We start from the raw sequence: 15,004 nt of genomic DNA on the forward strand, positions 1-15,004 counted from the left end.
AGGGAATAAATGTTTTAAAGGACAATGTAAAAAATGAGAGATTTTAAAGATTTACCATATTCTTCCTTTTTGTTTATACTTTCTTAGAAATACAGCTTCAATTTTATTATTTAAAGCAAAAGTAATATTTGACTTATAAGTATTCACTTTATGTGCATAGGAAGTACATGTTCATAATGAGATTTTTTTGTGTGTGTATGTGTTGAATTCATATTCTTCACTATTCTCAAAAAACTTTGACTTTTAGTTTCATGGCAGGAGCACCTGGCCTCCTGGTTGACTCCATCACAATGACTGACTATGATCAAATGACATTCTGTAATTCACTTTCAGTTGATAGATATATAATTATTCAAATAAAAGAGAAAATTAATGGTTCAGAATCCACCAAAAGCTGTTCTTCTTCAGTGAAATCTTGGAAACTTCCCCAGGAGCCTCCTAATTTCACATTATACATATGGATCATCTCGTAGTGCCACTGACATGAGTTTTCTTGCCATCACTCAATCACATTAGTCTTTTTTGTTTAACAAGAGATTTTAGGTGGAGAGAAAATTCTATGATTAAATATTCTGAATGATTAATGTTAATGGTGTGAGCACATGTGTATATGTGAGAGTAGGTTCTGTGCATTTTTTTATACACAGGAATATCAGATATTAATAATGAGACCTTTCATAGTCATTCATATTTTGTGAACTTGACTCTCTATAAAAATGTGTCTAAGGAAGTTAAAGGCTTGGCTGTAGGGCTTTTGGCAGCAGAGAAGAAATTGAATTTGCCCCTAACAGGCTATTTTCTCGCAATTGTAGGTATGAGAGTAGATGATTAGGGTCATGGCGTTTCGGGTTTACTCTCTTTCCTTGGATATTATTTCTGAGAGCAGCTCGAGTTAGAACAGCATGTGAAGAATGAGTTTGTCAAAAATCATTTTTGAGACTATTTTATTATAAGCCTTTAAGGTGAGAAAAGCACATGGAGTATCTCAGATATCTCACACATATCTGTGTGCCAGATGTTGGCACACAGTAGGCACTAGAACATTTGATTTTGATCTGTCTTACCATGGCTTAAGTACACAAACAAATGTCTGGGGAGTGGGTGAATTTTTTATGCATTGGGACAGTAAACCAGTATTAATTTTTAAGAGGGTAGCTTGGTGTAAATCTCTGAAGTTCAGAAAGCACGGATTTGCAATTCTTGCCCTTGGCTTTGTTGTAGTTTAATTAAATTCTTAACCTACCTGGTGGGTTGTTCTTTTTCTGTAGCTACAGTTCTTAGAGGGTGTCAACTGTTCTTTAGAAATGACTCAGAATACACTAACTTTTATTCCCAGTTGAATTCTAATCTGACCAGACTAACAAAGGAAAAAAAAATATCTAAGGATGTTATAAATGATCAGTAGTTTAATTTTTAAAACTAAAGAAACAATTTTCGTAGAAAACTTGGAATCAATTTTTAATCCATTCTCCTCATTTCTGTTGCCTCTGCACAAAAGTTTGCCTGAGTAATTCGAGGCATTCTAGAAATAAAAGAGATAAGTAACCTCAGCAAGGTCAGCCCCATTTATATCTTTTTGACAAATCCGGACCTATGTTTGTACATGTGTGTGGCATAAACACTCCCTTTGATAAGGGAATAGATTATTTATGACAACCTTCAGAAACCTGTCTTCTCAGAAGGTGGTAGATTACTTAGTTAAACCAAAAGTAGAAGAATTTCTAATAAAATTATATGGAATACCCAAAGTGGTTTGTTTCCCCCATAAAGCTGTGTGATTTTGGTAGTTAATAACAGAAAACTTGGGAATCTATTATTTTAAATGTTCTTATTTGTCTTAACAGTCCTACTAACTGCACATTGAAGACATCAGTCATTCATAGCATATATATACACACATATAAACAGTTGGTGTGATTTGTAATCAGTGGTGAGTAGTGTTTACATGATACCGTTGTAACCAGCTTTGCTTCTAATTATTTGTTTCTAATTGGAGGTAACAGTAGTATCTTTTTACTCATCCTACCTTTTCTAAAAGTGTGTGTTTTCTCCTCCTCCTGTACTCATACCTCCTCCCCATTCCTCCCACTGATGACATTTAATACTCTTATTTCTAATGGTCATGTGTTTCCTTAGAGCTGGCTTAACTTTGCAGATTCCAATTTCTTGTACCCCTTAATGATATTAATTCCATGTATTAACATTATCAGAGATTTTCTAAGAAAATTTGCCCAACTACCTGGAGTTGATTGGGGTGACGGAGCTTTGTGGTATTTGTTTCTATTATAATCCTTGAGGGATTACATTACACCTCCTGAGGTGTAACCTTCACTTATATTGATTTCACTTACATTGGGTCTCTGGTTCCTGGCGTATAGTCAGAGCTAAATAAATTGTGTGCTCAATAAATTTGTCATTCATGATATTAAACATGCAAGCATATTTCCAACCCAGGGCCTTTACTCCTGAAATTCTCTCTGCTCAAAATGTTTCTTTCTTATGTATTCCAGTGGCTCATTTTCTCATTTTATTAAGATTTCTGCTGAAATATCACCTCCAAAGAGGAGCTGTCCTAAACAACCAAATCCTAAAATCTTAAATAGCATGCACTCACACATAAATCACACGTACTCTCATCACTCCCTTGTTTTTTGTTTTTCTAATAGGATTTGCCAATGCCTTAAATGTTATTTGTTTATTTATTGTTTATCTCATTAGAATGTGAGCCATCCCAAGGAAAGGAGATGTATTCGTTGCTAACATGTTAAAGAAGTCTATCATACTGCAGTCAGTTGATAAATATTAGCTCAGTGAGTGAGGAGACTGATTAATCCCTACCTCTCCCCCCCAAACACATACACACGTATACTGGACTAAACATTTCATGAAAATTAGAAACAGTATCTTTCCTGTTATCTTTGTATCCAGTGTTCAAATATTGATTTGTTGAATGAGGGAATGAATGAGTGTTATACATGTGACTAGTCAGTTGCTTTGCAGGCATGTTTTGTGCACTATTTGGGATTACAGCCTACCAGGTAGTTTCTTTTAATCATTACTGTGCTAAAAGGAAATAATTCTTATTGCTTTGCATCTTTTCTTGTTTTTGTATGTTAAGATGAAATTTTACGGAGTGGAAAATTTACAGAATTGTCACACTTGACTCCCTGGGGGAATTTAGTGATTGACTTCACATTTTCTTTGTCCTTTATTACCCTGAAAATGATGATGAGATTTACAGCTTGTGTACAATCTTCAACCCCAATTCCAAAACCCACCACTGCACCCTTACTCTCTCTCCCAGTCCTGACTCAAACTTGGATTCTTACAAAACCTTATTTGCTAGGGGCAAATGGCCCAGTTCTCTTCCCCTCAGATCCTTCTCCAATGCATCTATTTCCGGGGTCAGCTGCTGGAGGGTGGATATTTCTCTGTCATAAGAGAAAGAAGAGGAAGCTCTGAAGTACTCCGGGTAGCTACAGGAGACATTATAATAGAATAAAGAAGAAAAAGGTCCATGAAATTTTTACTTAGTGAGCTTTCTTTCTTATTACCAATTCTCCTCCTACAACTGCATTTAAAATGATTTTAGGATTTTAGGTGACTACAACTGAAATTGGGAACTTTCCCAGACTGGCGCTTTTTGTTTTTTTGTTACCGTATACTTGGTTGTTCAAATTTTACAAGTTTAGTTGGGTATACCATGCACGCTAACATCTTAGGTGCTTATAATTTTACATGTTTTTTTTTTTTGTTGTTTGTTTTTTGCGGTACGCGGGCCTCTCACTGTCGTGGCCTCTCCCGTTGTGGAGCACAGGCTCCGGACGCGCAGGCTCAGCGGCCATGGTTCACGGGCCCAGCCGCTCCGCAGCCTGTGGGATCTTCCCGGACTGGGGCACGAACTGTGTCCTCCGCATCAGCAGGCGGACTCTCAACCACTGCGCCACCAGGGAAGCCCGGTGCGTATAATTTTAAATGACGGACAAACAGAAATTTGATACTGGCAATCGGGGCTAGCTAGCACAAAAATATGTGTGTGTATTTTCAAACGGTAGTTATTTTTAATTATAATTCTGCTCCAAGGTGCTCGGAAGGGGGTGGAACAGGGGAGAGGGAGGACCACCTACCTGTAAGACTCTGCTCTGTGTGCGGAAGCGCCGGACCCCGCCGGCTGGGGGATACCTGTGCCCATCACTAGGCGGAGGCGCGGGTTGCACGCGCTGATCCGTGCAGGCGCCGGGTCATTGACCAGACACTGCGCCTGCTCATTGCACTTGTGCGGGTGCAATGGGCGCAGGCGCAGGCGTATGACGTCTACAGTCCACGTGAAGCCAGGGCTTCCGGCACTTGAGGCTCCACCTTAGTTTCCTGCGCGCAAGGAGCGGCTTCTGCACGTTCTTTCCCAGGGCTAAATGTGGCACTGCAGGTTGTCAGGGCTCTGGGCGGTGCTGTGGCCTCGGGGAACTGGATGCCGGCGTGGTTTGTGGTACACCCGAACCAGGGGTCTTTCTAGCTTCTGTCGGCAAGTCTCCAGGTAACTTTTCTTTTTTACATCTTTATTAGAGTATAATTGCTTTACAATAGTGTGTCAGTTTCTTCTTTATAACAAAGTGAATCAGTTATACATATACATATGTCCCCATATCTCTTCCCTATTGCGTCTCCCTCCCTCCCACCCTCCCTATCCCACCCCTCTAGGTGGTCACAAAGCACCGAGCTGATCTCCCTGTGCTATGCGGCTGCTTCCCACTAGCTATCTATTTTACGTTTGGTAGTGTATATATGTCCATGCCACTCTCTCACTTTGTCACAGCTTACCCTTCCCCCTCCCCGTATCCTCAAATCCATTCCCTAGTAGGTCTGCATCTTTATTCCCGTCTTGCCCCTAGGTTCTTCTGACCATTTTCTTTTTTTTTGTAGGGTTTTTTTTTGTTTGTTTTTTGTTTTTGCAGTACGCGGGCCTCTCACTGTTGTGGCCTCTTCTGTTGCGGAGCACAGGCCCCGAACGCTCAGGCTCAGCGGCCATGGCTCACGGGCCCAGCCGCTCCGCGGCATGTGGGATCTTCCTGGACCGGGGTACGAACCCGTGTCCCCTGCATCGGCAGGCGGACTCTCAACCACTGTGCCACCAGGGAAAACCCCATTTTCTTTTTTTTTTTTTAAAAAATTAAATTTAGATTCCATATAAATGTGCTAGCATACGGTATTTGTTTTTTTCTTTCTGACTTAACTTCAGTCTGTATGACAAACTCTAGGTCCATCCACCTCACTACAGATAACTCAGTTTCCTTCCTTTTTTGTTGTTGTTGTGGCCTCTCCTGTTGCGGAGCACAGGCTCAGGACGTGCAGGCTCAGCGGCCATGGCTCACGGGCCTAGCCGCTCCGCGGCATGTGGGATCTTCCGGACCGGGGCATGAACCTGTGTTCCTTGCATTGGCAGGCGGACTCTCAACCACTGCGCCACCAGGGAAGCCCTAGTTTCGTTACTTTTTATGGCTGAGTTATATTCCATTGTATATATGTGCCACATCTTCTTTATCCATTCATCTGTTGATGGACACTTAGGTTGCTTCCATGTCCTGGCTACTGTAAATAGAGTGGCAATGAACATTTTGGTACATGGCTCGTTTTGAATTATGGTTTTCTCAGGGTATATGCTCAGTAGTGGGGTTGCTGGGTCATATGGTAGTTCTTTTTTTAGTTCTTTAAGAAACCTCCATACTGTTCTCCATAGTGGCTGTATCAATTTACATTCCCACCAACAGTGCAAGAGGGTTCCCTTTTCTCCACACCCTCTCCAGCATTTATTGTTTGTAGATTTTTTGATGATGGCCATTCTGACCAGTGTGAGATGATACCTCATTGTAGTTTTGATTTGCATTTCTCTAATGATTAATGATGTTGAGCATTTCCAGGTAACTTTTTGATGGAGGACGTTTGATGAGGCCGCAGGTGAACTATATCTCTTGATTGAATTTATTTTATATACGTATGAAGTCCCCTCAGCATATCTCTTGTGAGGCTCTGTGGAGACAGTCTATGAGAGGGTAGTGAGAGTATAGCCAGTGCATCCGACTGTCTTGAAATTGTAGTTTCAGCTAATTGAATGCAATTCTGAAAGACATGAACTATGTATGCCTTTGATTATCAGCCAAATTAGACACATTCAGTTAGTGACCTAGCATATTTGCCAATTTAAAATTGATGTTTTAATGTTCTATGAAATTTATGCAAGTTTAAGGACTAAGAATAATATGAGCCTCATAAAAAGTCACTTAATCCAGAATATAGCTAATATATTTAAAATTAATATCAACATTCTCATTATGTTTGTAATTTAAAAAACTACCTCGTTAATGACAGTTTTAAGGCTAGATGTTGTATTGAAGGCCTAGCTTTTATAGTAATAGATGAATACTTAAACACATCTTTTCCCACTTAGAGTGTGAAATATACCATCAGACATAGACCCAGAATGTATTAATATTAATATCTCTCCTCATGAAAGAAACTTGTCTGAATTACTGAAAGTTACCTAGAATTCCCTTGAGAATTTTGTTTCACTAATAAACTCTTTGATTTTTCTTAGGGAAAGCCATTTTTTGAATGCCTACAATGGAATGGCGTTCATTCCACCTTCTACGCCTCTGATAACCAGATGTAGAAGATATGCTTGCTCTTCAGGGCACAGTTCAGGTATGCAAGATATATTTGTGTGTATGCACATGTATAAAATTTTTGTTGTTTTTCTTATTTTAATTCTTAATTCTATCTATAATTCTTTTATAATTCTATTTATAATTCTTATATATTTTATATCTTGATTTGATATCTATTTGTAGTCTGCCAGTCTGGCAGGGTGGAAGAAATTAGAGAAATAGATGAGGGAGATTAAAAGGTACTGACTTCCAGTTACAAAATAAATGAGTCATGGGTATGAAATGTACAGCATACAGTACTGTACAGGGGAATGCAGTCAATAATAATGTAATATCTTTATATGATGACAGATGAGTTATTGTGGTGATCATTTTGTAATGTATAGAAATATTGAATCACTACGTCGTATACCAGGAATTAACATTATGTTTGTAGTTCAATTATACTTCAAAAAAACCTAAACAAAGAAACAAACTCATAACCCAGAAGGAGGGGGTGGGAGGAGGGGGAATTGGATGAAGGTGATCAAAAGGTACAAACTTCCAGTTATAAGATAAATAAGTACTAGGGATGTAATGTACAACATGATTGATATAATTAACACGGCTGTATGTTGTTCATGAAAGTTAAGAGTAAATCCTAAGAGTTCTCATCACAAGGAAATTTTTTTCCTGTTTTGCTTATTTTGTATCTCATATATAGATATATGAGATAATGGATGTTCTCTGAACTTATTGTGATAATAATTTCACGACGTATGTCAGTCAAATCATTATGCTGTATACCTTAAACTTACATAATGCTGTATGTCTATTATATCTCAATAAAACTGGAAGGATTAAAAAAGAATCCCCTCCGCTCTCTCTTAGGAGGGTAGACTCTTCATGTCATTTGTCCCCACAAATATCTGCATCGATGTCCATCTTCCTACCTAGTCCTTAGTCCACACAGGTCATATCTGACACATCTCTCTTTCCTGTCCGGTTGGCCCCTTCAGTGGTCTGTGTGGGCACATGGGATCCCATGCTGTGTAGAGGCACTGAACTCACCACCATGCTGACAAACATCTTCCCAGATTCTCTGTGCATCTTCTTCTCTCTGGGATCTTGGTGACTCTCCAGAGACTTGTCTAGAACAGGACACAGGGCCCAGAAATCAAGGCTCATGTCACTTTTCCTCTCCCCTTCCACTTCTGTGTCTGATCCCTACACTCTCATCACGTCCCCTCCAGCTCTCTTTTCTTTCTTTAACGGAGGAATGTTTTCTGTGTAGTGACCAGAGGCAGAATTCTTGTCTATTATTGTTTCTCTGAGTTTTGAGATTAGGAATAGTCTTCTTAATTCACCAGCTTCCGTCAGGACCTTAGGCTTTTGGAAAGCAGACCTGGGGAGAGACTTTGTTTTTCACTTAGCCCTGCCATATCCCTCTCCTTAGTCATTGTGGAGGAAGATGGGGCAGGGGACCAAAATGGAAGAAAAACATGACTTCATATTTCAAATATATTAGTCTACTCAAAGGTACTAATAAATTGAAGGTCCTGGATTTGAGACTGACTTGACCCAGTTCGTGTCCCATGGTGTGTAAAGTCTGTAGCAATACAGGAACCAGCTCTACACCATTAGCAGTTCTATCACAGACAAAGATCAATAAGACCAGTGTAATTAGGGAAGAAACCTGGGATATGACATCATAAATCAACAAAAATTACAAAAAATAACAGTACATTATCTGCCAAATTGCCCTACTAACCTTAGTCCTCATTACTCTGGGCCTCTTGCTTGGCCCTATATTTTTGTAAAAATTATAAAATTAAGTTTTTTTTTAAACCATCATCATATATCTCATTTTCCTCTCTGACAAGTGACATTACAGTGGCTGCAGGCATTGCTGGGGTCCAGCTAAGGGGAAGTTGAGTTGGGCATACAATTGACATTCGTGGAATGGCGGAGCAGGGTTAATATGAGTGTGTCTCACAGTGCTTGAAACAGGAATTATGAAGGTAGTCGGGAAGAAACAATGTTTGAAATATAAAGCACCAGAAGCTAATTTATGGAAAAGTATTTTAATCACCAGATTATAAAATTGTAATTGGAGGATGCGGTTCCCATGGATGACTTATTAGAATAGAAATGCTGTCTTATCAGGAATATACTTGATAATACATCATATAACAATTACATAATGAAAAGTCTGTCTACTATTCTGATGGGAGTTATGTAAAATAGACTTATTATATTTTCTGTGTTTCAGCAAGAAACTTATAATATACTACAAAAATTTACATGATATTACCAATAATGAGCTGTGAAGTTGAAATAAACATTTCTAGATAACCAATAATAATGAAAAAAAATCCACAAATTTTGATCAACCATGTCAGAGGAAAACCTGAATTAAAACTTTTTTCATATAGAAAACATGGCCAAATAATACAAAATAATTTTCATAGTTGTTAGAGTATGTAGTCAAAAAATACAGTAAAGAATGGGGCTTCCCTGGTGGCGCAGTGGTTGAGAGTCCACCTGCCGATGCAGGGGACACGGGTTCGTGCCCCGGTCTGGGAAGATCCCACATGCCGTGGAGCGGCTAGGCCTGTGATCCATGGCCGCTGAGCCTGCGCGTCCAGAGCCTGTGCTACGCAACGAGAGAGGCCACAACAGTGAGAGGTCCGTGTACCGCAAAAAAAAAAAAAAAATATATATATATATATGTATGTGTGTATATATATATATATATATGTATATATATATATATATATATATATATAGTAAAGAATGAATTGTAGAGGGACTTCCCTGGTGGTGCAGTGGTTAAAAATCTGCCTGCCAATGCAGGGGACACAGGTTCGAGCTCTGGTCCAGGAAGATCCCAGCTCTGGTCCAGGAAGATCCCACATGCCACGGAGCAACTAAGCCCGTGTGCCACAACTACTGAGCTTGCTCTCTAGAGCCTGTGAACCACAACTACTGAGCCTGCGTCCCACAGCTACTGAAGCCTGCGTGCTTAGAGCCCGTTCTCTGCAACAAGAGAAGCCACCGCAATGAGAAGCCTGCGCACCGCAAGGAAGAGTAGCCCCTGCTCACTGCAGCTAGAGAAAGCCCGCGTGCAGCAACTAAGACCCAAGACAGCCAAAAATAGATAAAAAAATAAAGAAAGAATGAATTGTAGAATGTGTTAGGAAGTTAATTAACAGAAAGATTATGGCATTTTCCTGAATTTTGTGAATTTTTGAGTGTCAGCTTTGTAAGATTTATTATTTATTTTTCCATTCTAAATAAGTATTAATAGGCATCTAATTTTTTAATTTGTTTATAATAGTATTAAAGTTTCCTTTATTCCAAGTAATAAGTATTATTCATTGTATATAAAAGTTCATTCTGCTGTTTTAAGGAAAGGTAGTTATTTCTTCTTTTAATAAGCATATTTTTGAAAAGAAAGAAAAAGAATTTATTAATATTGCTCAGCTTGTGTAAACTCATTATGAAGAAATTTGAATTTTCATTTTTAGTACAGGGAAGACATATTTCTTCAGTGGCATCAGTTTAATCCTCACTCGAATCCAGTGAGATACCAGAATTTCAGTATTTATGGATATTACCATGAAATTTAAAGTACCTCCAATTTTTCTGTGTTACTAATGTGAAATCAGAGATTTGCCTTTTAAAGATGATAGAAATGAGAGTTCTGCGTATGTCTAACATTGAAAGGCATAGATTTCTTACTAGATACATGTGCTCTCACCATTACCGGAACTTGGAGAATTATTTTAGGGCAAGTCCATGGAAGCTTTTCTTTGCCCTTATTAAGAAGCACCCTCCATGCTATGCTATGTGAAATGTTCAAAATCTCTAACCCAGGTCATCTTTGGTAGTGTGCACAGGCAATGTGTATCCAGTTTCGTATTGATCAGTTTTGTGTGTTTTATTTTACTTTTTAAAATGAGGGCCATGAAAAATTTTGGGCCCAGAGTTATTGAATCTGCCCATATTAATTGACATTTTTGTATGTTGAACTATTCACACGTATTAAACTGTTCACATGTTTCTTTTGTCACCTCCCACATATGTATCCTCTATATGTGCAGAAACTTTGTTTTCTCCTCAACTGTATCTCCAGCACATGGAACCATGATAGCACACAGAAGGCACTTGATAAATATTTATTGAATGAATGGATGAATTATACCATTGACTTCAAAGGTTGGGTTATACTATTTTTTCAGTTATTTTGATAATTCTTATTGATGGCTTATACTATGAATTTGAAATAGCCTGCTTCCATTAAACATACTAAATTAAAATAAGTATTTTTTGTGCTGCTTTCATAAAGAACCATTTAGTGTGTATTTAATAGAAAAAGAGGTGAGAAAAACAATGTTGCTATTAACTCAATTCTTGCTTCCCATCAGACCATTTTATGCAGACAAAACAATGTATTCATCAAACCTGTTTAGTGCTCAAATCAATCATAATCAAATTGAGTAGAAATTAGCCAAGACCACCAATTATTTCTTTAAGTCTTTACTGTCTGTTTATGTATATAGCACAGAGGCAGGCATTTGGGAAGATAGGAAATTATTATATTTACATAAGCCTTGATTTCTTCTTTAAGAGCAGGAATTGTGTCAATTATGTCCTACATACCACATGTTCAGTGTGATGGCTTTTTGATGTTAATTTGGCTTGACTGAACTACAGTCCCCAGAATTCTCTATCTCGTATGTGTCTGGGTAGGGCAGTTTGCAAAAGATATCCTATCATGAGAATATGAAGACAGTGGTCATTTTGTAGCATATGCATAACTTCTAGTCATTAAAACCCTAATCTGGGTGCTGCTGTGACTGGATTTTGCAGATGTGGTTAAGGTCCCTAATCATTAGAATTTAAATTAATAAAAAGGAAGAATACCTGGGGTATTAATCTGAGTGAAAGCCTTTAAAAGAGGACTTAGGATTTCCCTAAAGCCAGGACTCCACATAGATTCTGGCTCTGTAATTGCTCCCTTCCTTCTGGATCTTTCTGCCTGACCACCACCTGTGAACAGAGAGTTTCAGTTTGTGCCTGTGGAGTTCCCCCCTGCCTGTCCTCTTCCCTTCCTGACTGCCTGTCTTATGCACTTTGGACTTGCTTAGCCAGCCCTCACAATTGTACTAGCCAATCCCTTGTAATAAAATTGAAAAAAAAAAATCTCATGGGAGAACTGGTCCATGAAGATGAAAGCATAGGCAATAATTCAGTGTCATCTTTAGTTATAAGGTAAAATGTGTGATACCGATAGGAAGCACTGTAAGATGGCAGGATCGTGAGAGGTCAGTGTGGCCAAAAATTAGTGATAAAATGTAAATGATTAAAAAAAAAGAGAAAGCATTTTGTCTAGTGTTAGCGGAATTATTTAGATTAAATTAACATGTGAATGCAGAGGATGGTAAACTGATTTCACTTTCAACCAATAGCCCACTTAAACTTTCACCTTAGTTGTCCTTCTACAAACAGCTAGAAAATCTAATAATGTCTTTAAATTATTGTGAATTATTACCAAGAAAATGTCAAGTATTCAACTTTAACAATCTTTGGTTAAATAGCACTGTTAATTTTTACTGTAATTTTTCAGAGTAAAGTCAAGAATCCTGGGTAAAATGGGGCCTTTTGCAAAAGAAAAAAAGCTCAGGAGCAAAGCAACAAAAACAAAGATTTCCCTCCTTGCCGCTTCAAAATAATCTTTAGCTTGAGGACAACCCTTCAGAGTCGCTGGGGTATGAGCTTGTTGAAGAATGAGCCAGCACATGTTTATTGAAAGGGTCAGGAGAGGCAAAGATGACAGGCGTGTGTGTGGCTTGTGTGTGTGCATGTGGGAAGGGTCGTGGCAGAGAAGGAGCATCTGTCTACTAATATTTGAGGAAAGGTGTTTCCAGAAGATAAGAGTTTATTCTGATAGAAATCCTGGAGGTGTTAAGGTTGCCATGCTAGTTCAAGAAAGATTAGCTTTGTTTACTGAGAATACATTTGAAGAATCACTTAGAGCATATGTTCTTGCTGTAAATTTATTTTTTCATTCTTGTTTGTGAGCATGAAACAGTTCTTTGGGGTAAAATGGAAAAAAGGGTCTAAAGTTTTCTAGTAATTTCTTAATTTTAGGAAGCAAGCACCATGCTGGCAGTTGTAGGAGAAGTAATAACATATTTAACATAATAAATAGTATGTGTATAGCATTTTGGAGCTTATAAAGTACTGACATATTTGCCACATAATTTCCTTCTAGGGTCAGTAGAACCTCTTGGCAGGTCACAGCAACTCTGTGATACAGACTGAGACTGTATTCTACACATACGGAGTTTAAGACTTTCATCTCTCTGATTAGAATGCCTTCTTCCTGGAGTGGTTTACCAACTGTTAAACCCTTGAAATACTTCTGTGTCAATATATAAATAGTTTCAACCCCTAACCTACTGAGTATTCCCCACCTCTTATAGCACCAAATTATATAACTGGGGCTTTTGACTCTCCACCATCCATCAGTGAAAGTGTTACTGTCTGGCCCAGTGGGGGGCTACCAATACCTAGCTCTAAACTTTCCTGGTTTCTCCTCTGATTGGCTGTTGCCCAGGTCATGCTAATTGTTAAATATCTTAAATCATATTCCCTAGTTACTGATTTTACATTTATTATCCATCTTTTAAAACTGTTAAAATCTGTCATCTCTGATGTTTTTCTTTCTAGTTCCTTTAGTTTTGGGGGCTTGTGCTTGAAAAATCCCAATATGGTGATTTCAGTAGAGTGTCAAGAGGGAGAAGAGATAAATGCATTCGTCAGTATGCTTCATTTAACCGTAGTTCGATTAAAATCTTGAAGGATGCTAAAAACATGCGCTGGAATAGGGTTTATATAAAAGCTCACTGTGGAACCTTGTTAAGAAGTGCTACATGAAAAGAAAAAGAACTGTTTGATCCAATAAATGTGGAAGTGTTGGATTAAATAAGGTCAAACATGTTTTTCCCTCCTCAGCTTTTAAGTGCCTTTTCTATGCTATCGTTCATTGTTAATTTCCGAAGCCAGTGTTAAAATATGCTGTGTTCTCACACTTTTTTTCTCCTCAGAATCCTCTTCCCTTCTAAATAGAACACAAATGTCCTTTTAAGGCAGTAACACCTTATCCTGATCATTATTTTAGAAAGTGATGCATAATTTGAGGGGGACTTGTGCTGTACCATCTGCAGTCCACTGGGCATCGGACACTCCTGTCTAAAGTCGCATCTGAATTTAAGCAAAGAAGCTGGGAACCATATTTCCCGGAATCCTCTTCCTTGTGGAGTCCCAGATTTGAGCTTTCCCATGAAAGGACATATTCTTAAGAGCTCAGCTCTTGAGAACCACCAGCTAAGTGGATTCACTCAAAGCCAGTTCATAGCACCCTCTCGGAGATACTATAGTATTGCAGCAACTTCTAGGCAAAACCTTTTATCAGTAGCTTTAGTGCTTTGGGCTGAGACAACCTCTCTAATTTTCAGAGGCAGCTCTCAACTTTTTTTTTTTTTTAAAGATTTAATTTTATTTATTTTTGGTTGCGTTGGGTCTTTGTTGCTGTGCGTGGGCTTTCTCTAGTTGTAGCGAGCGGGGGCTACTCTTCATTGTGGTGCGTGGGCTTCTCCTTGCGGTGGCTTCTCTTGTGGAGCATGGGGTCTAGGCATGTGGGCTTCAGTAGTTGTGGTGCACGAGCTCAGTAGTTGTGGCTCGCGGGCTCTAGAGCTCAGGCTCAATAGTTGTGACACACTGGCTTAGTTGCTCCGCAGCATGTGGGATCTTCCTGGACCAGGGATCAAACCCGTGTCCCCTGCATTGGCAGGTGGATTCTTATCCACTGAGCCACCAGGGAAGTCCTTCTCTTAACTTTCGGTGGAAGCTTCCCTGACCTCTGTTCTCCCATTTCTTCTAAGAAAAGTGTAAGCCCCTGATTCTTCATAAAACCCTTTAGATCCATGATTCATAGGGTGGTTTCTGTTTTCCCGATGAACAACAACTGATTCAGTACTAATCAAGAGTGTCAGTGAGTTAATCAGAAATGTCTATGTAGCTACCTCTTCAGATATTAGAATAACCACTTAGGATTTCATGATATTTACTCAATTTCAGGAAGCCAGCGTTGGGAGGATTTCTCTATAGCCTTTTCCAATTTGACGCTGAGCAGTGTGACCAAAAATAAAGCTGTTATTCATATAGGCAAGCCTTTTTCCAAAGGGTATAAGTACAACCTAAATCACCAAGATCTTGGCCAGTCTATGTAAATTGGACATTGAAAAGGAAAAATTACCTAATATAATATCCTGCAGATGCTATATCAAGTTCAGATA

The 15,004-nt window shown here is 38.7% G+C and overlaps 1 pseudogene; it reads right to left on the reverse strand.

Moving 5' to 3' along the window:
* Positions 1-7,715, reverse strand: part of LOC115842166 (inosine-5'-monophosphate dehydrogenase 1-like) — a 184,371-nt pseudogene extending 176,656 nt beyond the window's left edge.
* Between the last annotated feature and the right edge of the window lie 7,289 nt (positions 7,716-15,004).

The sequence above is a fragment of the Globicephala melas genome, chromosome 4, assembly GCF_963455315.2.
Source record: "Globicephala melas chromosome 4, mGloMel1.2, whole genome shotgun sequence".
Lineage (NCBI taxonomy): Eukaryota > Metazoa > Chordata > Mammalia > Artiodactyla > Delphinidae > Globicephala > Globicephala melas.